Below are 27,979 nucleotides of genomic sequence, written 5' to 3'. Positions count from 1 at the left end.
AATAAAAGTCTGGCTTGGAAGCTTAAATGTTTTAAATAAGTCTCAGTGGGAAAGCGTGCAGCCTGGCACACTTTGGTTAATAGATATTCCCCCTTACCTGTGGCTAAGTATTCTGCTTATCATTTTCCCTGCCACCAACTGCTTTTCCCTGCTGGATTCTTTTCTGCCCAGGATAGCTGAAAAAACAGACCAGTTTTTAGTTTTCCCTCTCCTTTTGAAACCGGCAGAGAAACTCCTCCTTATTTTTATAATTTTTTACAGTGAGTTCATCCAACAAAATCAAGCCACAGAAACAAACTGCTACAAGCATTGAGACAATTACAAAGGTCTCAGAAATCCCTAAACAGAAAATGTGAATTGTTCCTTGGTCTTTATTGAAATATCCATGGCTCCAAGCTTGACTTTCTCACAAGCTTGTCTCTGATGACCTCTTCAATATTTCAAAAACGTTCTTGTGTCAGTTTGGGTCCTCTAGGAGATACTACATCAGAGGTAGTAGTCCAAGACACTTATTGAGGGAAATGGCTGTGAAGGGCAGACAGAGCAGGGGTAAGAGGGAGGGATTGCAGAGCACGGTGTAGGTCTGACATCTGGGAAGGGAGAGCGGGAAGGATGAGGGTTGGGCTGCAGTGGAGGGCCCCAAAAGCATCAGTGGGGCTCATGCCCACCCCCCACCCCACCCCCACACACATGCTTAATCATTGGCTGGAAGCTGCCCGGGGAGAGCTTGGCCTCAGTGTGAACCCTGGGGCAGTTCTGAAGGTGCAGCCACTGGATGCTTTCCTCCAACTACACCCTTCACAAAGGGGTCTTTTCTTAAAAGGAAATCTGAGCAACTCACCTCCATGGCTAGCTCTGTCCAGCCCTGGGCACTGCTCAGATCCACTCTTCACACACATTGAAGTAGCAGCTCCTCCCCATCTCCTGAGAGCTTCTTTTTCTAAAGGGGATTTTAGAAGAGGGAGGATGGTGGGACAAACTATAGCCCTCATAGCTGCAGTCAATCTCAAAACTGTCCTATCCTTATGCCATTATCCATTCTAAACACCCTTCACCTCCAGCTATCACCTTTGCAGGGATTAGCGGTCTATCTGGTGATGGGACTCAAATCATGATACCTAAGGTGTCTGAGTTCCTTGCAAGCATACCATTTGGATGGAAATCTGTCCATTCAACTATCATTGTCCACAGTGGATCACCAGGATTCCATGTTTTCCTCCCTGCCTCCACTGTAATGGCAGCTCCAGCTCCTGCTGAGGGTCAGTTATGCCTGACAAGTGGTGACTCCTCTTCTCTCTTGCTGGTCCCTGTATATGATTTTAAAGTGCCCAGGCAGCAGCTATCGATGGCCATTCATTAGAGCACCTGCTCTGTCCCCTGGCAAGAGTACATCTTCTAGGGGTCCAGATCCTTTAACCCTTAGGAACTTAGGGTTGTAAGGGCAAGAAGCACAAAGTGCCCTCAATGGGGCATTGTGAGAGATGGTAAGTGGCACTGCTCCACCCCTTGGATTCCAAACCGTCTAATTTCCTCTTGATTGGTCCAAGCTCCTTAGACTGCATTCTATTTACATTGACACTACTACAAGGTCTGGAGAATTTTCAGTGCCTTCAAGAACCTGCCTCCCAGTCTCTTAATGATTAAGACATTCTATTATAATCCCTAAGACTCCTTCAGGTCATCTTCTACCAATCTCCCTGAAGCTGTCTTGGGTTCCATCTCCTGGAAGCAGAGAGAGCTTGTCTTGAATACTAGCTGTGTGATGTGATCCTCAGAAAAACATTTAACTTGTGTCACCCTAGACTTTCCCTTAGTGGACTGTGAATAATGGTCCCTAGCTCACAGAGTTTTTATGGGGATTTAATATAACATTTTGAAGCACCTAGCCCAGTGCCTGACACAAAGCTACCGTTTGAATCATAGTTACTTTTGGCCTCCCGTGCTCCCTTTGCCTGAAGAACATTTCACATGTCTATTGCTAAGCCTTTTTTTCTGGGAAATCCAGCTTCCTCATCCACCTTTCTAAGATGATATCTAGAACTATCTGTTTTTACATCGTTCCTTTCAATAAATGCTAGCTAAACACTGTCTTCATGTTTAAAAGTTCACTTTCCCAGTTTATTTCTACATGACTACTCTGCCCTTGAGAGAGACTTCTAGAGAGCAGCACATTTTTATATCAAGGAAAGTTGATACCACCTTCCAGTAAAAGAGTAAGCCCATATGCTTTAGATCAACTCTACCCACACCTCCACGTTCTCTTACTTCAGTACACACATCCACCCGCCCAACTCCCACTCTTCTGAAAGAATGTAAAATGAAATATTAAAACATTCTAGACCTACTGAAATTATAACAGGCATGGTTGTTAAGGAAGAGCTTGGTTTTCCCTTACTGATTACTCCTCATGCTTACCACTCAAAATACACATGTTCTGGGCATATGCTGGCACAAACACACAGACATACAGACTTTTAAAGAGGCATGCTTTGCACTCCTTGACATCTGCTTATGTTGGCTAAGCACACAACTCTTCTGTTTGTGTTTCTACATGATCAGAAAACACACTTGAATGTGTCAGAACTATTTGTGTGCCCCTTAATAATTGATGGAAATTGTTGCTGGCACAACCCAGCATCAGTTAGCCTGATCATTTAGGGACGCTGGCTGGAGTGAATTGATAGAGACTAGTTGGATGAGTCCATTAGTTTTGGGGTTGGCAGGTGGCATATAGACATGAGTGACCTATAGACATATAAACAAAGTAATCCTTTCTCATGTTGACCCATTTCTCTTTTTTTAAAATAGATACTATTTTTAGAGCAGTTTTATGTTTACAGAAAAAATTAGGCAGAAAGTACAAATACTTCCCATATGCTCCCTGCCCCCTCCACAAATTTCTCCTGTTAGTAACATCTTAGATCAGTGTTCTGCATTTGTTACAGTTGATTAACCAATATTGATACAAATATTTTTTAGTTTATTATAGGGTTTACTCTCTGTTGTAAAGTTCTATAGGTTTTGACGAATACACAATGTCATGTATCCATTACTACATATCATACAGAATAGTTTCATTATCTGAAAAGTCCCCTGTGCTCCACCTATTCATCCCTCTCCCACTCCCTGAGCTCCTGATAACCACTGATCTTTTTTTTTTTTTTAACTTTTTTTATTGTATAGTGTAGCATATATACAAAGCAAAGAAATAAAAAAGCAATGATTTTCAAAGCACTCTTCTAAAAATGGTTACAGAATAGATCCCAGAGTTTGTCATGGGCTACCATATGATCCTCTCATATTTTTCCTTCTAGCTGCTCCAGAATATAGGAGGCTAAAGGGCTTAAATATTTTTTATCATCACAATCGACTTTTTTTTCCTTCTTTTTTTTGTGAACAACATATATACAAAAAAAGCTATAAATTTCCAAGAATAGCACCACAATTAGTTGTAGAACATATTTCAGACTTTGACATGGGTTACAATTTCACAATTTTAGGTTTTTACTTCTAGTTGCTCTAAAACACTGGAGACTAAAAGAGGTATCAATTTAATGATTCAGCATTCATATTTATTTGTTAAGTCCATCTTCTATGTATAATTACACCATCACCTTTGATCTTTCCATACCTCTCATTGGGGTTGTTTGGGCTATGACCATTCTAATTTTTTCATATTGGAAGGGTCTGTCACTAATATGGGATAGGGAGATGGAACAATCTGATGTTCTGGAGAGGCTGGGCGCCAGGTTTCAGGACACACCTGGACCATGGACCCATCTGGAGGTTGTAGGTTTCTGTCAAGTTACTCTAGTGCCTGGAACCCTTGTGGAATCTTATAAATTGTCCTAGGTGTTCTTTAGGATTGGCTGCAATGGTCCTGGTTGGGAGTTGGCAGATTATGATAGGTAGCAAGGTCTACCTGAAACTTGCATAAGAGCAAGCCAGAGGAGCCTCTCGACTCTATTTGAACTCGCTCTGCCACTGATACTTTATTAATTACACTTCTTTTCCACATTTGGTCCAGATGAAATTGTTGATCCCACAGTGCCAGGTCTGGATTCATCCCTGGAAATCATCTTCCACATCGCCAGGGAGACATTCACCCCTGGATGTCATGTTCCACATAGTGGGAAGGGCAGTGATTTCACTTGCAGAATTGGGCTTAGAGAGACTGAGATCACATCTGAGCAACAACAGAGGTCCTCCAGAAGTGACTCTTAGGCATGCCTATAGGTAGTCTAAGCTTCCTCACTAGCTACATAAGCTTCACAAGAGTAAGCCTCATGATCGAGGGCTTTTGGTGATTTGGGTGTCTCTAAAGTTTGACATAGTATCAGGGGATTCCCTGACAAGGTTTAATACTTCCATAGTCTTTCTACCCTCCCTCAGCAGACTTTGCAAATACTTTTTTATTTTCTTTGCAAATACTTTTTGGTTAGTATACTGTAGGATGTTTCCAGGCATTACAATAATCTATACAGGATTAAAGGACCTCTTTCTCATTCTGTGCTCTCTGTGTTTCAGTTGTTCAAATGAGCTATACAGATAGGTTGAGTTAGATTATGCACTACAGAAAATTTCAGTTCCAGATCAAATAAACTTTTCTTCCATTGGTCTCAAAGAGTATGTGTGGTTCTAAAATATAGACACTATCTTCCTTACCCCTATGTTTTGAATTACTTTAATCCCAACCTGTTTGGCTTCGTTCTTATCTCTAAATATCAGGTTATATATATATATATAACAGCCCCTCAAAACCCAGAAATAATAATCACCACTCCAGACTTAATGTGTCTGCTCTAAAGTCTTACAGTATAGGCCCCTGTTTTATTATAAGCATTTTCTAAAGGTGACCACACCATTATTATTTTGTTGTTGTTGTTTCTGGCTTATTTTGTCTCACCAAATGCCCCACATATTCATTCATATCATTGCATGCCTCACAACATTGTTCCTTTTTGTAGCAGCACAACCTTCGTTCATAAGTATGCACCATCGTTCACCATTCTACTTCTCCATCAGTGCATCCTTCAGCCACCTGCATTCATCGGGCACCATGCAGAGGGCCCAAAGTCCACAGTCCATCAACATTCTCAATTTTTGATAATTTCATAGCTCCCAAGAGACAGAAAACCAATAAACACACCTTCGCCAGATAGACAATCTAAACCTCCTCTTAATTCTTGTCTGTCCTCCCATTATTTACCTCTGCTATTGCTGTGGTGGTGCTGATGGCTTCCTTTTGAACATAGCTCATAGCATGCAATAGCAGTTTTTCCCCTGTACCCTGGACTTAAACACTCTTTGTACAAGAATCATATCTTTGAAGTAATTCTTGCGAGAATTCATATTTCTAGTGTTAATCAGTGGGACACTTAGGTCTATACAACCCCTTTCAATCTTGTTCATCTACAATATGGCAGTATTATCTAGTATATCCTAGAGAAATACCTTCATTCCTGTCTATTCTCTTACATTGGAGTTCATCCTCATTAGCTAATGGTTCACCCATCTCTAGTTTCTATGTATCTCTAAGTCCCCTATATTCTGTATTATAAGCCTCTGATTATACCTTTTTTTTTTTTTTTATTTTTTTTTTATTTTTTATTAACGGAAAGAAAAAAAAGAAATTAACACAACATTTAGAAATCATACCATTCTACATATGCACTCAGTAATTCTTAACATCATCACATAGATGCTTGATCATTGTTTCTTAGTACATTTGCATCAGTTTAGAGGAACTAGCAACACAACAGAAAAAGATATAAAATGTTAATATAAAGAAAAGAAATAAAAGTAGTAGTAATAGTAAAAAACAACAACAACAAACAAACCAACAAGCAAACCAAAAACAAAAAAAAACCCTATAGCTCAGATGCAGCTTCATTCAGTATTTTAACATGATTACTTTACAATTAGGTATTATTGTGCTGTCCATTTTTGAGTTTTTGTATCTAGTCCTGTTGCACAATCTGTATCCCTTCAGCTTCAATTACCCATTGTCTTACCCTGTTTCTAACTCCTGCTGAACTCTGTTACCAATGACATATTTCAAGTTTATTCTCGAATGTCCGTTCACAACAGTGGGACCATACAGTATTTGTCCTTTAGTTTTTGGCTGGATTCACTCAGCATAATATTCTCTAGGTCCATCCATGTTATTACATGGTTCACAAGTTTATCTTGTCTTAAAGCTGCATAATATTCCATCGTATGTATATACCACAGTTTGTTTAGCCACTCTTCTGTTGATGGAGATTTTGGCTGTTTCCATCTCTTTGCAATTGTAAATAACGCTGCTATAAACATTGGTGTGCAAATGTCCGTTTGTGTCTTTGCCCTTAAGTCCTTTGAGTAGATACCTAGCAATGGTATTGCTGGGTCGTATGGCAATTCTATATTCAGCTTTTTGAGGAACCGCCAAACTGCCTTCCACAGTGGTTGCACCCTTTGACATTCCCACCAACAGTGAATAAGTGTGCCTCTTTCTCCGCATCCTCTCCAGCACTTGTCATTTTCTGTTTTGTTGATAATGGCCATTCTGGTGGGTGTGAGATGATATCTCATTGTGGTTTTGATTTGCATTTCTCTAATGGCCAGGGACATTGAGCATCTCTTCATGTGCCTCTTGGCCATCCGTATTTCTTCTTCTGGTAGGTGTCTGTTTAAGTCTTTTTCCCATTTTGTAATTGGGTTGGCTGTCTTTTTGTTGTTGAGTTGAATAATCTCTTTATAAATTCTGGATACTAGACCCTTATCTGATATGTCATTTCCAAATATTGTCTCCCATTGTGTAGGCTGTCTTTCTACTTTCTTGATGAAGTTCTCTGATGCACAAAAGTGTTTAATTTTGAGAAGCTCCCATTTATTTATTTCCTTCTTCAGTGTTCTTGCTTTAGGTTTAAGGTCCATAAAACCACCTCCAGTTGTAAGATCCATAAGATATCTCCCAACATTTTCCTCTAACTGTTTTATGGTCTTAGACCTAATGTTTAGATCTTTGATCCATTTTGAGTTAACTTTTGTATAGGGTGTGAGAGATGGGTCTTCTTTCATTCTTTTGCATATGGATATCCAGTTCTCTAGGCACCATTTATTGAAGAGACTGTTCTGTCCCAGGTGAGTTGGCTTGACTGCCTTATCAAAGATCAAATGTCCATAGATGAGAGGGTCTATATCTGAGCACTCTATTCGATTCCATTGGTCGATATATCTATCTTTATGCCAATACCATGCTGTTTTGACCACTGTGGCTTCATAATATGCCTTAAAGTCAGGCAGCGCGAGACCTCCAGCTTCGTTTTTTTTCCTCAAGATGTTTTTAGCAATTCGGGGTACCCTGCCCTTCCAGATAAATTTGCTTATTGGTTTTTCTATTTCTGAAAAATATGTTGTTGGGATTTTGATTGGTATTGCATTGAATCTGTAAATCAATTTAGGTAGGATTGACATCTTAACTATATTTAGTCTTCCAATCCATGAACACGGTACGCCCTTCCATCTATTTAGGTCTTCTGTGATTTCTTTTAACAGTTTTTTGTAGTTTTCTTTATATAGGTTTTTTGTCTCTTTGGTTAAATTTATTCCTAGGTATTTTATTCTTTTAGTTGCGATTGTAAATGGGATTCGTTTCTTGATTTCTACCTCAGCTTGTTCATTACTAGTGTATAGAAAAGCTACAGATTTTTGAATGTTGATCTTGTAGCCTGCTACTTTGCTGTACTCATTTATTAGCTCTAGTAATTTTGTTGTGGATTTTTCTGGGTTTTCTACATATAGTATCATATCGTCTGCAAACAGTGATAGTTTTACTTCTTCCTTTCCAATTTTGATGCCTTGTATTTCTTTTTCTTGCCTAATTGCTCTGGCTAGAACTTCCAACACAATGTTGAATAATAGTGGTGATAGTGGACATCCTTGTCTTGTTCCTGATCTTAGGGGGAAAGTTTTCAATTTTTCCCCATTGAGGATGATATTAGCTGTGGGTTTTTCATATATTCCCTCTATCATTTTAAGGAAGTTCCCTTGTATTCCTATCTTTTGAAGTGTTTTCAGCAGGAAAGGATGTTGAATCTTGTCAAATGCCTTCTCTGCATCAATTGAGAAGATCATGTGATTTTTCTGCTTTGATTTGTTGATATGGTGTATTACATTAATTGATTTTCTTATGTTGAACCATCCTTGCATACCTGGGATGAATCCTACTTGGTCATGATGTATAATTCTTTTAATGTGTTGTTGGATACGATTTGCTAGAATTTTATTGAGGATTTTTGCATCTGTATTCATTAGAGAGATTGGTCTGTAGTTTTCTTTTTTTGTAATATCTTTGCCTGGTTTTGGTATGAGGGTGATGTTGGCTTCATAGAATGAATTAGGTAGTTTTCCCTCCACTTCGATTATGTTGAAGAGTTTGAGGAGAGTAGGTACTAATTCTTTCTGGAATGTTTGATAGAATTCACATGTGAAGCCGTCTGGTCCTGGACTTTTCTTTTTAGGGAGGTTTTGAATAACTAATTCAATCTCTTTACTTGTGATTGGTTTGTTGAGGTCGTCTATTTCTTCTTGAGTCAAAGTTGGTTGTTCCTGTCTTTCCAGGAACCTGTCCATTTCTTCTAAATTGTTGTATTTATTAGCGTAAAGTTGTTCATAGTATCCTGTTATTACCTCCTTTATTTCTGTGAGGTCAGTAGTTATGTCTCCTCTTTCATTTCTAATCTTATTTATTTGCATCCTCTCTCTTCTTCTTTTTGTCAGTCTTGCTAAGGGCCCATCAATCTTGTTGATTTTCTCATAGAACCAACTTCTGGTCTTATTGATTTTCTCTATTGTTTTCATGTTTTCAATTTCATTTATTTCTGCTCTAATCTTTGTTATTTCTTTCCTTTTGCTTGCTTTGGGATTAGTTTGCTGTTCTTTCTCCAGTTCTTCCAAGTGGACAGTTAATTCCTGCATTTTTGCCTTTTCTTCTTTTCTGATAAAGGCATTTAGGGCAATAAATTTCCCTCTTAGCACTGCCTTTGCTGCGTCCCATAAGTTTTGATATGTTGTGTCTTCATTTTCATTTGCCTCTAGGTATTTACTAATTTCTCTTGCAATTTCTTCTTTGACCCACTTGTTGTTTAAGAGTGTGTTGTTGAGCCTCCATGTATTTATGAATTTTCTGGCACTCCGCCTATTATTGATTTCCAACTTCATTCCTTTATGATCCGAGAAAGTGTTGTGTATGATTTCAATCTTTTTAAATTTGTTAAGACTTGCTTTGTGACCCAGCATATGGTCTATCTTTGAGAATGATCCATGAGCACTTGAAAAAAAGGTGTATCCTGCTGTTGTGGGATGTAATGTCCTATAAATGTCTGTTAAGTCAAGTTCATTTATAGTAATATTCAGGTTCTCTATTTCTTTATTGATCCTCTGTGTAGATGTTCTGTCCATTGATGAGAGTGGTGAATTGAAGTCTCCAACTATTATGGTATATGTGTCTATTTCCCTTTTCAGTGTTTGCAGTGTATTCCTCACGTATTTTGGGGCATTCTGGTTCGGTGCGTAAATATTTATGATTGTTATGTCTTCTTGTTTAATTGTTCCTTTTATTAGTATATAGTGTCCTTCTTTGTCTCTTTTAACTGTTTTACATTTGAAGTCTAATTTGTTGGATATTAGTATAGCCACTCCTGCTCTTTTCTGGTTGTTGTTTGCATGAAATATCTTTTCCCAACCTTTCACTTTCAACCTATATTTATCTTTGGGTCTAAGATGTGTTTCCTGTAGACAGCATATAGAAGGATCCTGTTTTTTGATCCATTCTGCCAGTCTATGTCTTTTAATTGGGGAATTCAGTCCATTGACATTTAGAGTTATTACTGTTTGGATAATATTTTCCTCTACCATTTTGCCTTTTGTATTATATATATCATATCTGTCTTTCCTTCTTTCTACACTTTTCTCCATGTCTCTCTCTTCTGTCTTTTTGTATCTGACTCTAGTGCTTCCTTTAGTATTTCTTGCAAAGCTGGTCTCTTGGTCACAAATTCTCTTAGTGACTTTTTGTCTGAGAATGTTTTAAATTCTCCCTCATTTTTGAAGGACAATTTTGCTGGATATAGGAGTCTTGGCTGGCAGTTTTTCTCTTTTAGTAACTTAAATATATCATCCCACTGTCTTCTAGCTTCCATGGTTTCTGCTGAAAAATCTACACATAGTCTTATTGGGTTTCCCTTGTATGTGACGGATTGTTTTTCTCTCGCTGCCTTCAAGATCCTCTCTTTCTCTTTGACCTCTGACATTCTAACTAGTAAGTGTCTTGGGGAACGCCTATTTGTGTCTAATCTCTTTGGGGTGCGCTGCACTTCTTGGATCTGTAATTTTAGGTCTTTCATAAGAGTTGGGAAATTTTCAGTGATAATTTCTTCCATTAGTTTTTCTCCTCCTTTTCCCTTCTCTTCTCCTTCTGGGATACCCACTACACGTATATTTGTACGGTTCACATTGTCCTTGAGTTCCCTGATACCTTGTTCAAATTTTTCCATTCTTTTCCGGATAGTTTCTGTTTCTTTTTGGAGTTCAGATGTTTCATCCTCCAAATCACTAATTCTATCTTCTGTTTCTTTAAATCTGTCATTGTAGGTATCCATTGTTTTTTCCATCTTTTCTACTTTATCTTTCACTTCCATAAGTTCTGTGATTTGTTTTTTCAGTTTTTCTATTTCTTCTTTATGTTCAGCCCATGTCTTCTTCATGTCCTCCCTCAATTTATCGATTTCGTTTTTGAAGAGGTTTTCCATTTCTGTTCGTATATTCAGCATTAGTTGTTTCAGCTCCTGTATCTCATTTGAACTATTGGTTTCTTCGTTTGACTGGGCCATATGTTCAATTTTCTGAGCGTGATCCGTTATCTTCTGCTGGCGTCTGGGCATTTAGTCAGATTTCCCCGGGTGTTCGACCCCACAGGTTGAAAGGTTTTTCTGCACAGTCTCTGGGTTCTGTTCTTCCTATCCTGCCCAGTAGGTGGCGCACGTGGCACACGCCTGTCTGTGGGTTCCACCAGCGAAAGTTGCTGTGGGTCCCTCAACTCTGGAAAACTCTCGCCGTAGGGGAGGTTCGGCAACCGAAGCGTCTTGGAAGAATGCCAGCCGGCCCGGGGTTCCAAACGCGGGGAGGGTCGCCGGCTGTCCCAGCACAGGAGAGCGTCCGGCCAAATTAGCTAGTTGGCCCGGGGCACCAAGCGTGGCGGGCGGGCGCCAGCTGTCGCAGCCCAGGAGAGTGCACTGCTCCCAGCCGACGGGGGAGTCACGTGTTTGGAAGGGATCCCCCGGTCACTGTTCTCCACAGTCTGGGGATTTCCGACCCAACTATCTCAGTTGTTCCGGGGGGCCTCGTGTGGTGGGGGCACCAGCCGCCGCGGCCTAAGGGGACCGCCTGTCCAATTCTACCAGCTGGCCTGGGAAGGTGGAAGGGAGGGACTCCGGTCGCTTGCTGTCCCACCCAGGAAAGCCCGTGCCCCTTGGTGATCTCACCGGAGCTGGTTCTCCCAGATAGTCAGCCGTTCCAGGATGGGGTACGCTGTCCCTTTGATCTCCCTCGTGGCTTCGGGAGCTGCTCTGTATTATCTCCACTCCCCCAGTAGTTGTTCTGGAGGAGGAAAGGTGAGGGCGGCAAGGCTGTCGAGGCTGGTGGCGGAGGAGCACGGTGAAGGCGGGTGAAGAGGGCACCGTGTTGGTTGGAGAGCAGCCGGAGCAGGAGGGGGAGGAGAGGGGGTAGGGAGGTCGGGCGGCTCGGCTGCTGCGGGGCGCGTGCGCCGCGCGGCGTTCCGGCGGAGAAAGAGAGGGGGTAGGGAGGTCGGGCGGCTCAGCTGCTGCGGGGCGCGTGCGCCGCGCGGCGGTCCGGCGGAGAAAGAGAGGGGGTAGGGAGGTCGGGCGGCTCGGCTGCTGCGGGGCGCGTGCGCCGCGCGGCGGTCCGGCGGAGAAAGAGAGGGGGTAGGGAGGTCGGGCGGCTCGGCTGCTGCGGGGCGCGTGCGCCGCGCGGCGGTCCGGCGGAGAAAGAGAGGGGGTAGGGAGGTCGGTGATTATACCTTTTTGCTGGTCATAAAAGTGGAATCATACGGTATCCATCCTTTTGTGTCTGGCTAACTTCACTCACCATTATGTCCTCAAGGCTTATCCATCTTGTCATGTGGTTCAGGACGTCATTTTGTCTTACTGCTGCATAATATTCCATCGTATGTATATACCACATTTTGTTGATCTACTCGTCTGTTGATGGACATTTGGTTTATTTCTATCTTTGGGCGATTGTGAATAATGCTTCTACAAATATCAGTGTGCTAATTCTGTTTGTGTCATTGCTTTCAGCTCTTCTGAGTATATACCAAGTAATGCCATTACTGAGTCATAGGGCAACTCGATATTTAGTTTCCTAAGGAACCGCCAAATAGTCTTCCATAGTGGCTGCACCATTATACATTTCCACCAGCACTGCAAAAGTGTCCCAGTTTCTTCACATCCTCTCCAACATTTATAGTTTCCTGCTTGTTTAATAGCAGCCATTCTTATAGGTGTAAGGTGGTATCGAATTGTAGTCTTGATCTGTATTTCCCTATAGCCAATGAAAATGAGCATCTCTTCAAGTGCTTTTGAGCCATCTGTATTTGCTCTTCAGAAAAAGGCTATTCATATCTTTAGCCCATTTTATAATTGGGTTGTTTGTTCTTTTGTTGTTGAGCTGTAAGATTTCTTTGTATATGCAGGAAATCAAACCTTTGTCTGATATGTGATTTTCAAATATTTTCTCCCATTAAGTTGACTGCCTCTTCATCTTTTTGACAAAGTCTTTTGAAGTGCAGAAACATTTGATTTTGAGGAATTCCCATTTATCTTTTTTTCTTTTGTTGCTTGTGCTTTGGGTGTGAAATTTAGGAAGCTACCTCCTATTACTAAGCCTTGAAGATGTTTCCCTACATTTTCTTCTAGAAGCTGTATGGTGCTAGTTCTTATATTTAGGTGTTTGATCCACTTTGAGTTAATTTTTGTGTAGGGTGTAAGATAGGGGTCATCTTTCATTCTTTTGGCTACTGATATCCAGTTCTTCCATGCCCAATTATTGAAAAGACTGTTTTGTCCCAGTTCAGAGGACTTGGGGGCCTTGTCAAAAATCAGTTGACCATAGATTTGGTGGTCTATTTCTGCACTCTCTATTTGATTCCATTGGTCAATGCTTCTATTTTTGTGCCAGGACCATGCTGTTTTGACCACTGTGACTTTATAATAGGTTTCAAAGATGGAGTGTTAATCCTCCCACTTTGTTCTTCTTTTTTAGGATGTTTTTAGCTATGTGGGGTCTCTTTCCCTTCCAGATGACTTTGGTTGTTAGCTTTTCCAAATCTTCAAAGTAGGTTGTTGAAATTTTGATTGGTACTGTGTTGGATCTGTAGATCAATTTGGGGAGAATTGACATCTTAACTATATTTAGCCTTCCTATCCATGAGCAGGGAAAGTCCTTCCACCTATTTAGATCTCCTTTGATTTCTTTTAGCAATGTTATATAGTTTTCTGTGTACAAGTCCTTTATATCCCTAGTTAGGTTCATTCCTAAGTACTTGATTCTTTTAGTTGCTATGTTGAATGGAATTTTTTTCTTAACTGACTCCTCAACTAGGTCATTGCTTGTGTATAGAAATGTTACTGATTTTTGCACATTAATTTTATATCACCCCACCTGACTGAATTTGTTTATTAGCACAAATAACTTTGCTGTAGATTTCTCAAGATCTTCCAAGTATGGTATCATATCATCAGTAAATAATGAGAATTTTACTTCTTCCTTTCCAATTTGGATGCCTTTTATTTCTTTGTCCTGCCTGATTGCTCTAGCTAGAACTTCTAGCACAATGTTGAATAGTAGTCATGACAGTGGGCATCCTTGTCTTGTACCTGATCTTAGGGGAAAGCTTTCAGTCTCTCTCCATTGAGTACAATGCTGGCTGTCGGTTTTTCATGTATTTCCTTTATCATATTGAGATAGTTACCTTTGATTCCTATCTTTTGCAATGTTTTTATCAGAAAGGGATGCTGAATTTTGTCAAATGCTTTTTCAACATCAACCAAGATGACCATGTGATTTTTCCCTTTCGATTTGTTAATGTGCTGTATTACATTAATTGATTTTTTTGCATTAAACTATCCTTGCATTCTTGGTATAAACCCTGCTTGGTCATGGTGTATAATTCTTTCAATGTGCTGTTGTATTCGATTTGCTAATATTTTATTGGGAATTTTTGCTCTTTGTTCATTAGGGACATTGGTCTGTAGTTTTCCTTTCTTGTAGCAACTTTACCTGGTTTTGGTATTAGCTTCATAAAATGAGTTAGGTAGAGTTCCTTTTTACTCAATTTTTTTTGAACAATTTGAGCAGGATTGGTGTTCATTCTTTGTGGAATGTTTGATAAAATTCCCCTGTGAAACCATCTGGCCCTTGGATTTTCTTTGTAGGAAGATTTCTGATGACTGATTGACTTTCTTTACTTGTGATTGGTTTGTTGAGACCTTCTATTTCTTTCTGAGTCAGTGTAGCTTGTTGGTGTGTCTCCAAGGAATTTGCCCATTTCATCTAAGTTGTTTAGTTTGTTGGTGTACAGTTGTTCATGGTATCTTCTCATGATTTCTTTTACTTCTTCAGGGTCTGTGGTAATGCACCATTTTTGATTTCTGATTTTGTTTATTTGCATCTTCTCTCTTTTTTTCATTGTCAGTCTTGCTAATGGCCCATCAATTTCATTGATTTTCTCAAAGAACCAAATTTTGGTTTTACTGATGCTTTCTATTGTTCTTTTGTTCTCTCATTCATTTACCTTTACTTTAATCTTTATTAGTTCTCTTCTTCTATTTGCTTTGAGGTTAGTTTGCTGTTCTTTCTCAAGTTCCTCCAGGTTAGCTATTAAGTATTCAATTTTTGCTCTTTCTTGTTTTTTAATATAGGCATTTTAAGGCCTTTTAACTTTACCTCTCAGCACAGCCTTTGCTGCATTCCATAAGTTCTGAAAAGTTGTGTTCTCATTTTCATTCATCTTCGGATAGCTGCTGATTTCTGGAGGAATTTCTTCTTCGACTCACTGGTTGTTTAAGAGTATGTTATTTCATCTCCATATATTTGTGAATGTTCTCATCCTTTGGTAGTTATTGAGATCCAGCTTCATCCCATTGTGATCAGAGAGAGTGCTTTGAATAATTTCAGTATTTTTTAATTTATAAAGACCTGTTTCATGCCCCAGCATATGACCTATCCTGGAGAATGTTCTGTGAGCACTAGAGAATAATGTATAACCTTGTGCTTTGGGATGCAATGACCTATACATTCTATGCAGTGACCTATATAGGTTAGGTCTAATTTGTTTATTAAGTTATTTAACTTCTCTATTTCCTTGTTGATCTTCTGTCTAGTTGTTCTGTCTATAGAGGAGAGTAGTGTATTGGAGTCTCCTACTATTATTGTTGAAACATCTAATGCTCCCTTCAGTTTTGCCAAATCTGCCTCATGTACTTTGGAGCACCTTGATTGGGAGCATAAACATTTATGATTGTTTTATCTTCTTGGCAAATTGATACTTTAATTAGTATATAGTGTCATTCCTCGTCTCTTATGATGTCTTTATATTTAAAGTCTATTTTGTCCAATATTAGTATAGCTACTCCTGCTTTCTTTTGGTCACAACTTGCGTGGAAAATCTTTTTCCATCCTTTTTGTATCCTTGTGTCTAAAATGAGTCTCCTATAGCAGCATATAACTGGATTATGTTTCTTAAACCATTTGCCAATCTATATCTTTTAATTGTTAAGTTTAGTCTGTTAACATTCAAAGTTATTACTGAAAAGGCACTTCTTGATTCCACCATCTTATCTTTTTAATTTTATTTGACAGATCTATATGTTCTTTTTCCTCTTTCTCTTTGTATTCTTTAAATTGCCCTTAGTGGTACTCTTCAATTCTGTGCCCTCCTCCAGACCTCCCTGTCCTGTCTTTTTTTCAGCTGGCAGAACTCTTTTTAGTATTTTTTATAGGGCCAGTCTCTTGTTGACAAATTCTTTCAGGACTTCTTTGTCTGTGAAATCTTTAATCTCTCCCTCAATTTTAAAGGACAATTTGGCTGGGTATAGAATTCTTGGCTGGAAGATTTTCTCTTTCAGGATCTTGAATATATCATACCCCTGCCTTGTCTCCTCCAGGATGCTAGTTGAGTAGTCTGAACTCAGTCTTATTTGATCTCCCTTGTGTGTAGTAGGTTGTTTTTCTCTTGCCATATTCAGGGTTTTCTGCTTCTCTTCAACATTTGACAGAATGATTAGTATGTCCTTTGGGGAAGGCCTATTTGGATTTATTTTGTTTGGAGTTCTGTGGGTTTCTTTGACTTACATATTTATGTCCTTTATGAGGGTTGGGAAGTTTTCCCCATTATATCCTCAACTACTCTTCCTAGCCCTTTACTCCTCTCTTCTCCTTCTGGGTCACTGATGATTCTTATATTTGTGTGCTTTGTTTGGTCTATCATTTCTCTGAGTTCTCATTCAGTTTTTTCCATCTTTTTTGCCATTCGCTGTTTGGAGTCTTCAAAGTCAATTATCCTGTCCTCTATATCACTTATTCATTCTTCTGGCTTTTCCAATCTGGTGTTCTGTGCCTCTAGTATGTTTTTTATTTGGTCAACAGAGTCTTTAATCTCTGTGATTTCTGCTATTTTTTTGTTTATTCTTTCAAATTCCTCTTTGTGCTCTTCTACTGTCTTCTTGATCTCCTTTATGTCATTTCTATCCTGCTTATTTTATTAAGTAGAGTTGTATGAACATCTTTGATTAGTTGTTCTGGCATCTGTGTCTCCTCAGGTGTTTTAATTTGGTCATTAGGCAGGGCTATATCTATCTGCATTGTGATATACTTAGTGATCTTCTGCTGTCTTTGTCGCATGTAGGTATCTTGATTAATTTACTTTTGGAGTTGACTTCTGTCAGTAGTCTAAGGCCTTGTGTTTGCAGGATGGTTGTACAGCAGGGAGCAGGGCATGGGGTGGAGCACTCAGTATGGTGATTTGTTTCAGGGCAGGTATGGGTGCAGATTGGGGATGTTATGCCTGTGCTTGTGAGCATGGGTGCCTAGCAGCCAGAGAGAATGTAGCTATGTGGATACATCTGTCTGGGGGACATAACCCTGGTGTGCGCTGGTCTAAGGCACAGGGCCCTTTGTGCGCATATGTGAAACTGTGGCAGCAGGTCAGTGTTATGCCTTCATGGATTTTGGAGGTTGATGTTACTTGGCTGTGCACTTTCTCAGAGCTGTCAAGTGTGGCTGAGGGCCGTGCATGCACAGTTCTAGGACCACCATAATGTGCAGTTCCCAGAGCTGAATGATGTAATTGGGGCCTGTGCGCATGCACGGGCCCGGAAGTGCCATATATGGATGTGCTGAGCTCAGGGAGGAGGGTGAGACTGTGCAACACTATGTGCGGGGGAGAGGAGGTGGGGGTAACCTAGGTACGGAGGTTAGTGCCTATAAACTTTTTGTGCTGGCTATCGCCTACAGGGAATAGGGAGGGGGAACTAGAGCTCAGGAGGGGTGCAGGAGAGGTGGGTTGGACTGCATTTGGGGTGGGAATGGGGGGCAGTTATGTGCAGTGTGGGCTGGCGGGGTGGGGGTGCCTAAAGCACGGGGAATGGGAGTGGGTGAGGGGAATCAGGTATGTGGGGTGTGGTACGTGTGAGTCGTCGGTCATGGGGCTGCGCTGGTGAGGGTACGCCCAAGAATGCAGCCTGGCTTACTTCCTAGTCCTGTGTACTCATCCATGCACTCCCCCAGCCTCCGCTGCTCTGCGCCTCCATGCCTGGCTCCAGCCTTCTGCCTCTCAGTTCTTCGGCCTCTGCAACCAGGGCTGCCACATGTGGTGCAGAAGGCTCTTCCATGTCGACTGCACTCCCGAATTGCTGCCTCAGTTGCCCTCTTTTCCCTTCTCTAACTTTTCCATGGAGCAGAGCTAATCTCAAGCCGTTCTAGTTGGCCATCTTCCTGGAAGTCCCTCTCACTGATCTTTTTATAATCTCTATAGTTTTGCCTTTCCCAAAATATCATACAGTTGGAAGCACACTGTATGTAGCTTCTTCAGACTGGCTTCGTTCACTAGCAGTATGCGTTTAAGATTCCTCCCTGTCTTTTCATAGCTTGGTATCTCATTTCTTTTTATCACTGAATAGTGTTCCATTGTATGGATGTACCACAGTTTGTTTATCCATTCACTTATTGAAGGACATCTTGGTGGCTTCTGATTTTTGACAATTATGAATCAAACTGCTATAAGTATTTGGGTGCAGGTTTTTGCATAGACATTGATTTTCAACTCATGTGGGTAGACACCTAGGAGGACTATTGCTGTACCAACAATGTGATACCCATTTGCTGTTATTAGAATGGTCAAAATCCAAAACACCGACAGCACCAAATGCTGGGGAGGATGTGTATTAACAGGAACTGTCATTCATTGCTGGTGTGACTGCAAAATGGTATAGCCACATGCAAGAATCTGACAGCTTCTTACCATTTTTACTCCTTAATAGGATCAGCTTTCTATTCAAGACCTGTGTAAATTAATAAAAATCAAGACTGATTTTTTTTTTTATTGTGGACAATTAGAGGCAAGAAAGTCAAGTCCAGAGGCAATTTCCCACAGGTTTCTTCTACTTTTCCTCCCTTTATGGAGTAACATGACTTCTCTGGTCATATACATGGAGGAGGGTACATATAATCATGAATAGTAGCTGGGTTATCATCAGCTTAAATTTTACATATTCTGATTTGAGTGCAATCTTAAGTTTACAACTGTAATATGGCTTTCACACAGAGAATGGCACAATTTTCTTCCATTTTCTTAATTGGCATGTTGAAATTATATTCACAATCATCAGTCATTTATATATATGTGTGTGTGTGTGTGTGTGTGTGTGTTCAAAAGGAGTGTTGTATTCTTTTCACAGTATTGCATTTTATGAGCAGGCTTAACTTCCGTATTTTATTGCTAAATAACATTACTACTAGGAGTTTACAGCGTAAGCAATGGTTACTTATAAAACAGAAAAAATTAAACAACCTAAAACACATACAAACAACAACCTATCAAATTTTGAATACAGGAAGGATGGCTGGAAGGTTACAGCGCCTGGCCAAATTAAACATGTTACCAGTGATTGCATTGCCTTTCACTCTGCAAATGATCATCTCCCAGTAGCTTGCACTATTCTGATCACCCTCACCTATTCTCTCTAATTGGCTGCCCATGAAGCCCTCCTCATGGTCTGCCTTGTTAGCTCACTGGGAAAGAGTGGGACAGACACACATCAAAGGGTTGAATATGGACAAAGAATAAATGACCATAACATCCTGCTGCACCCTGGTAATTGAAGAGTGGGAGAATGTGTGTATATGTGTGTACGTGCACCCAACAGCTGCTACATTGAGGACTGCCAAATGAAGAAAAAATAATCAAGTGGGAAAACAAGAGGTACCATGGGACAAAAGCAGCTGAGTGAATGAATGAATACTGGCAGAGTACACATTCCACAGAGTACCTTCCCAATCTTTAGATGGAATCTGCTGCTCATGCTACCAAACACCTGTGCAATTAACTCCTGATCAGAATTATCAATGGATTTGATCATTACTGTCCAGGGGCTCTGGGACTTTGATTTTTGCCTTCCCTTGAAAATGAAAGGTGTAATTGAGAATAAAAGTATTTGCAGTTGTAATTCCAATTTCCAAGTGGATTTGAAAGCCTGGAATAGTGTAAGGAAAATCACCTTTGGAGCGGAGAGACCTGGATTTGATCCCAGATCTGTTGATTCTTTGTATCACCATAGGGAAAACTTTCAACCTTCCAATTAGCTGTTGGCTCAACCATTAAATGGCGATAATAATACCTACATCACAGGATTTCCTAGGGATTAAATAAATTGATGAGGCAAGCACCTTGTAGAACCATGCCTGTTTCTTAGTACTATAGTTATTGCTATTTCTTTCCTGTGAGAACACATTTTGTAGGCACTGAAGAGTGGAGACGCCCTTTGGCCTGACCTTGCACCTGACTTTAGCATGGCCCAACAACTGATAATGTCATTTCTGTTTCTCTGTTATAAGGAGGAGAGAAAGGAACTTCTTCCCAGAGTGGAGCAGAAGCTCTGAGCATCAGGAAGAGAAGCATGTCATGTATACATAGGACAATCCATTAATGTGTGGTATATCTCTTGCTCACAGTCACTCTGCTTGGGGGATTCTCTTTCTCTGACCCCTACCTTAATCGCAGAAATGTGCTCTGGTTTTATAAAATATGGTGTCCTCCTTCTATAAAGAGGGCAGAAGTAATTACTACTGGCCTTTAACCCTACCGATAATTTTTAGTTTCCTCTTTGTAGTATAAATTGTGAGCTACCCAGATTCTCCACTTAGTGATCAAGGCACTTGTTCTCTCAGCTGCTAGGATTGTTTGCCTCTAATGGCCCACAGATGAGTTTTTCCCTGGGGATTGCCCTCAGCAATCCTTCCCTCAGGGAAGGGAACTGCCCCATCCTAGGTTGTGTCCCTCCATGGTGGTAGACTGCATCCAGTAACTCCTGGCAGGGGATAAAGACTTGGCCCTCTTGCCTCAATTTGGGACAAGTCTGAAAGGGCATCCCAATGAAATCAGCTGATCCCTTTACTGAAAAACCCTGAAGTTTAGCTTCTCCCTCTCCCCAACCCTCCTTTCTTGAATCCTTCATAGGAGTTGTCCCTGAGAGCACTCCTGTGTCAGTTTTGATCCAAGTAGCAGATGCCAAGCTGGAAATAGATATGTAAGTAGATATTGAGGAAAATGCGTGCAAAGAATAGAGAACAGGAGGAGTAGGGGTAAGCAGGAGAGTCTTCAGACTGTGCCTCAGATCTGGCACCAGTGAAAGGATAGAGGAAAGGAGAGAGAAGTAGGTAGGGCGAGCTTTGGACTGCAGTTACCTGAGAAAGTCTTGGCCAGGCTGATGCAGACTGGAATGCTTAGTAGTCTTTATTTGGGCAGCAATATCTTGCCTCTAGAACCCCTGCTGAGGCCATTCATTGGCCTGGAGAAACCGCTGGAGACCGCGGCCTTAGGGTGAATGCTGTAACAATCTTAGGATGTGACATCTGGAGTCTTAGCCAGCTTCATTCCTTGCTTGTCCTGAGGGGACATCTGTGTGGTCCACCATCATCTTCAGTGACTTCCCTCCATTACTTTTTTACAATGGAAATCTCCATCTCACAGTCCATGTTTCAGGAAACCTTACCTATGAGAGTTAGTGCCAGGAGATTTTGGAATTGGATTAAGCGTGAGCTGGCTGGCAAGAAAGGCCCCTTCCCAGTGGTAGGTGGACTGCTGATAGCCCCTGGCATATAGTAACTGTGCAATTGTTAAAATTTCAGTGATAATAAACCAGGATGGAATACTTAGAGAAGAGAATGCACTGAAAAGTGCAATATCTCAAGCATTTAAAAGGTTGAGGGCAGTAATATAAGGACAATGGAATCAAATGGCTGAAGCAATTTTTGCGTTGGAGAAAGACAATAAAAATGGAGAGTGATTAATCACCAATTAAAGGTGAGGTGTGAAAGTCAGAGGATCTCTGGCAGCACCTAAAGTGACTCATCTCCTATAGCCAGAGGGCAGAAAAAGCCAAAGATCAGTCCCAAGGCTTAATTATAAGGGTAAGAAAGGTCTAGAAAAGATTGAAATCTCATACCTGGAAAATCTACCTTGCCAAGGTGTGGGCTTTTGGGAAAGAGTATATCCTGAAACATAAAACTCGATGCACTCAAAAATCTTAAAATTCCAGATACCTATGGGGCCTGCAGAAGTAGTCCCATCCTTCTTATTAAAAAATGCAGATGCCTCTGCCTTGCAAGGCAATATTCACCCACTTTAGATCTATCCCCAGCCTCCCCTTATGACCAACAGACAATAAATAAAGGAGAAGACATTACATAACATGCTGGGGGTGAAGGGTCTGGTAAAGAAAGAGGTCTAGGACCTAACCAACATATACTGGCATGTACTGAATCCTGAGGGTGCTAGAACAGGGAGTTGGAACATAAAATTAGATGATGGAAAGTTTATTAATATAGCAGCACTCTTCTGTGATGCAGAATATAATACCCTGGCAAGGACCCAAGAAACAGTGCTTCCATGTCAGTAGGATGTCTTGTAGAACTTGGAAAAAGCAAAGACCCACATTTAATGAAGAGGAATTCCAATGCTACTTTGGCAGTAGGTAGAAGAAAAAAATCAAAAGATTCAAAACAGTAGGCATGCTAATGTGAAAGGCCAGGCAAGGCCAGAAAATCCATTAGTCAACCTTACCATTCACCAAAGTGATAAGAAACATGTTGGTGAAAGGATCACTGACTCATTGAAATGCCAAGTAGTGAATACTTTCTATAGGCTAGGGCTGTTTCAAAACTTGCCTCCCTGATAACAAGGAAGATAAATAATGGAGCCATTATTTGGCAACATTCAACCCTCAGAAAAAAAGGTGGGTTCAGTCATCTTAATGAGCGGCAGTTAGGGGATCTGAATCATGGTGAGGTATGGAGATTGTTAAGAGAACACACCATCCCAAAGGATAAGAACTGCATCTTAGTTCCTCGACCAGTGAGTTAAAGCTTTTGCAGTAGGAAAGGCCAAGTGGAAGACTCTGAGAATGACCCCCACCCTGATCAAGATCTTACATTTTGGGGCAGAGATACTGCCATTTTCAGATACCTAAAGGATGTGGGGTGGTGTTCTCCATCATATGCCCACTAATTCTCCAGTGTTAATGCAAAGGGGTCATTAATTGAGAAGCCATATTAACAGAATGTTGTGTTTCCATGGGCACAGTAGCATGGGCTTCCACTCAAGACTGAATCAACTATTTCTGCTGCTGACTATTTAACCTACCAGCAATAGAAACCAATGCTTACCACAATCCCTTGAAGTGATCAACCAACCATTGAGTAACATTTGATTACTTTTGTACCCCTGCTGTCTTGGAAGAGGTAGTCATACATCTGGTCTGAAATTGACATATTCTAGTCATGGGTTTATCTTTCCTGATTGCAGGGCTTCAGGCAGCACTACTATCTATAGACTTAAAGAATATTAGATGCACCAACCCAGGATAACATATAATGTCTCATTGGAACAACTCATCCACTTCATAAAAAGGGAGATATGGCAGTAGGCACATGGCCATAGGCTCTACTGGTCTTATAATATACTGTAACATCCAGAAGCTGCTGGTCTGATAGAGTGATGGAACAACTTTCTGGGAGGTGGTGCCCTGCTAAGATGGAATACTATAATTTAGGACACCATAAGCTCCCTAAATCAATAGCCCTTATAGGATACTGTGTCCTCAATAAGTAGAATACCTATTGGAACTTCCAGGGACCTGCTTAGGAACTTGTGTTCCCCATCACACATCTCTGAGATCTATAGGTTTAGACATGCTGGTTGACAGAAGGGGGTTACTTCCTCCATGAGTGTTCTAGTTTGCTAGCTGCCAGAATGCAATATACCAGAAATGGAATGGCTTTTAACAAGGGGAATTTAATGAGTTGCTAGTTTACAGTTCTAAGGCCAAGAAAATGTCCCAATTAAAACAAGTCTATAGAAATGTCCAATCAAAGGCATCCAGGGAAAGATACCTTGGTTCAAGAAGGCCGATGAAGTTCAGGGTCTCTCTCTCAAGTGAGAAGGCATGTGGCGAACACAGTCAGGGCTTCTCTCTTAGCTGGAATGGCACATGGTGAACATGGTGTCGTCATCTGCTAGTTTTCTCTCCTGGCTTCTGGTTCCATGAAGCTCCCCAGGAGGTGTTTTCCTTCTTCATCTCCAAAGGTTGCTGGCTTGTGGACTCTCTGCATCTCATGGCTACATTGTTCTGCTCTCTCTGAATCTTTTTCTCCAAAATGTTTCCTCTTTTATAGGACTCCAGTAAACCAATTAAGACCCACTCAAATGGGTGGAGACATGTCATCCCCTAATCCAGTTTAACAACCATTCTTGACTAAATCACATCATCCAGGGAGATGATCTCATTACAGTTTCAAACATACAGTGTTGAATAGATATTATTCTACCTTTATGAAATGATATTTTCATTAAAACATGGCTTTTCTAGGGGGCATACTTCCTTTCAAACCAGCACAATGAGTCAAGGCAAGAGTTTTATTAAAGCTTAAGCTATGACTACTGGCTGGGCACTCCTGGCTCTTTGTGCCGAGATATTAACTATCAAAGAAAATAGTCCCATCTTGTCAAGGATAATTGGCAATGAACCTCAGAAGATATAGGGCTCCTGCTATGAATATGTTTGGCACCTAGGTGATCTACTCGTGCTCAGTTTCCATGGTAAAATTGTAGGTACAGAAATCATGCCCTTAGAAAGTTATAATAACCAGGGGCTTGGACCTTCCAGGGATAAGGGGTTGGGTCACTCCATGAGGAAATCTTGAGTGGAAAGTAGAGGAGCGTTCTGAGTTATATGGATGTAGAGGACCAGCTGCTGCAGTATGGGCTGTAGTTCATTTCACAACCTTCCTCTTAAAAGTTTCCTCAAGACGCAAGACCATCCAGAATCCTGAAGGAGTTGCTCCCGTGGGATAAACTTGTTATACAAAGCAAATGGGTCTGAGCGACTCACTTTGTCACTGAGTGCAGTCAATTGTTGTGGATGCTGTGATAAGCTGCTGAACCCTGTTTGGGATCAAGGCAGTCAGTTTCCCAGCTACCAGGGGTGTTGGTGGTTGGTAGATCACCAAGCCACTGCCTGGGAATTACCCTTGGCTGAAAGGAGTTTCCTGTAAAAACATGATGCCTGCATCCAATAACTAGGTGATGTGGGAGTACAAAGGTCAGACTCTTGCACCTCAATCTGGGAAAGTTTGCTATCTCAACTTCAGAGGACCCCATGGAATCAACTGAGACTTTTGTTGCAGCTGCGTAACAATTTGACATTTCCCTCTACCCACCTCCACTTCTTTCATTTTCCCACAGGTACAGGTCTGGATCACTCCTCAACAAACTTCCTAAACACAAATCTCTATCTACAAGCCTGTTTTCTTGATAATCTAACTAAGAAAATCCCACTCTATTATTTCCTCTCCAGTTGCTTTTCAGCTCTGTTATTTTCTTGCATGTTTTATTTTCCTCCACTTAAAAGCAAGTGTTACAACCATTTATTTTCTTTTGTCCTAAGTACAGAATTATTAATACCCAGATATGTATTGGGGCAGTGAAGATGCCTATGGACCAGGCTGGAGAGTAGGATCAAGTAACTAAGAAGTAACTAAATATTTATTTATTGTGGGAAGTCTGACCTTGCAAAATATTTTAGGGAATCATACCATTTGAAGAGCATTTCCAAGCAGAAATGAAACTTTGAAAGCTTCAGAATATATTCATCTGTGCTTTACATTCTTCTTTGTGCCCATCTGCCTACATGAGCCAGCCAGGCTGATGACTGACAATCGTCAGTGGGCACCAATCTGATTAGTGAGGTTAATGCTGTTGAGGGCTCAGAAATAGTCACAGTCTCTTTCATTATCTCTTTCCCTCTGTCATTAATTCTACAACATCTCTATCAACAAAAAAAAATGTTTTTTTTTTTTATCATTTTATGTGTCAGAGTAGAGTGGAAACAAAACTTAAGATCAGAAAACTTGGTTGTGGTCCAAGTTTTGCCATTAGTCAGTTGTTAAGGCTCTCCCAGCATCAACTTCCACATCTACAAAATAAGGTTGTGCCTATAACACTGGTTCTTTGAGAATCTGTTAAAAGCTATGGACTTAGTCTTGCCCCAGAAAAAATGGGCAGCCTCTATTTTATTCTTTTATACACAATTACCTTTTACATGATTATATCTAAAGTGACTCAAGTTCCTGATGTCTGTAACACCAAACTTTAAGGTCTTTGTTAATTACTTCTTTGGTTGATACCTGTCTGTACACTTGTCACCATTTAGTCAGTACTAATGGTTATGAGGGCAAAGAGTATTTATTGAATAAATATCTGCTGAGGAACATGTGTTGGATTATGCTTGGGCATATAATACTACACAAGGTAGGGTGTGATCAGTAAATAGGAGCACTTGATGTCATATGGAATAAGGACTTTATTCTAAGAATTATACCCTACTGTATTTGTATGTACTGGTGAAGAAGTCTATGGTAGGTTGTTGACCCTGCAATTGTTGTAGGGTACTGAAATTATTGTAGGTGGGCATGGCAGTTGGGATGCAAAGTTGTATAAGAAGCAGGGGAGAATGAGGATACATAGGAACTCGTAATGAAAAACTAGAATCCACAAGGAAAAGCTGAAGCTCGTGAGAACTGCCTCTCCCCATCTTCAAAATTAAAAGATGTGGGCAACGCACAGAAGAAGCTGCTGGTCATTGCCATGATGCTGCCAAAGTGCCTGGCCTGGACTTGGAGAAGTGAAGGGAGAGAATTTGGCAGGGCCAGGAGGTGCTGTGGGCACAGCCAATGGCTGCTGCCTCATTTTTGCCTCCAAGTCTCAGGCAGTTTTCACTTGTGGCCAGCCATGAAAGGAAACCATAACGGGAAGGGCATTCTGGGAATCACAGTTCCAGCTGAGCTAAGTTGAATAGTCCACATCTACCAGAAATACGACTAAAACATTGCCCCTCTGTCAAGTCTGAAAAGATGAAGGGAATGAGTAAAAAGAAGATTATTATAATAGAAGGCATAATCAGGAGCTCTATCACTAGAGTAGATGGAGATATAGATGGTGTGCTTGTTTGGAACAGTTCTGTATCCCAGAAAATAACATGTTCTTTTAATCCTTTCTTTTGAGTGCAGACCTGTTGTGGGTAGGACCTTTTGATAAGGTTGTTTCCATGGAGATGTGACCCACCCAATTTAAGGCAGGTCTTAATCCTTTACTGGAGTCCTTTAAGAAAGCTCATGGAGAGAGTGAGCTTAGAAAGAAAACACTTGGGAGAAGCAAGAAGGATGTACAGAAACTGAGAGAAGCTAAGGGATGAAAACCAGAGAAAAGGGAGAGAGCCATTGAAAACAGAACGGTAGAGAAGCACCAGCAGGCATTACCATGTGCAATCCTGTGTCACAGAGAGAACACCAATTCCAGCAGCATTTCCTCTGAGAAGTATCTTCCTCTTGATACCTTAATTTGGCAATTTTCATGGCCTTAGAACTGTAAATTTGTGACTTGATAAACACCCATTGAAAAAGCCAAAACATTTCTGGTGTATTGCATTCTGTTATATTTAGCAAACTGAGAAAGATGACATGGTCTAATCCGCTAGAGAGAAGTCGAGATTCCATAGAAGAGGAAACTCTAAGCAGTATAGGCAGGATGGAAATTGAGAGGTGGGAAATCAAGGGGTGAAAAGTCATGGCATTTTCAAAGAATCAGAAATGGTTAAACTAGAGCCTTGGGATAAAAATAGTGAGAAATAAAATTGGAGAAAATACATAAGGACAAAAAATGGAAGGTTGTGTAGACCATGCTAAGGTGCTGAGAACTTTGGACTTGATTCTGCTTCATGGTTGTATGTGCTTTTGATTTGAATTTTATATTAAATTTTATTTTAAACTATTTTAAGAGCTGTCATAAAAGAAGAAAACCCTCTCAGACATATAAAAAAACCCACATTTCAACACACTAGAGATGGCCAACACAATTAACTTGTGCTGCCAAGTTAACATCCTTTAGCACAGCTCTCAAAATAAAGTTTCTCCTGTCATTTCTATTTAATTGAAAAATATTGTGAGTGGTTTGTTAAATGCTGCTGGAATGCAACATAGCAGAAATGGAATGGCTTTTAAAAAGGGAATTTGTTAAGTTACTCTTAAGTTCACAGTTCTAAGGCCATTAAAATGTCCAAATGAAGTCAACTAGAGAAAGAAACCTTGA

At 40.6% G+C, this 27,979-nt stretch overlaps 1 long non-coding RNA gene across 3 annotated transcripts in view; it reads left to right on the top strand.

Moving 5' to 3' along the window:
* LOC143669016 (uncharacterized) overlaps positions 1-27,979 on the top strand; it is a 556,320-nt gene that overhangs the window by 413,363 nt on the left and 114,978 nt on the right. The window lies entirely within an intron of this gene.

Source organism: Tamandua tetradactyla, chromosome 25 (genome assembly GCF_023851605.1).
Source record: "Tamandua tetradactyla isolate mTamTet1 chromosome 25, mTamTet1.pri, whole genome shotgun sequence".
Lineage (NCBI taxonomy): Eukaryota > Metazoa > Chordata > Mammalia > Pilosa > Myrmecophagidae > Tamandua > Tamandua tetradactyla.
This window is presented reverse-complemented; position numbering and strand designations above follow the sequence as displayed.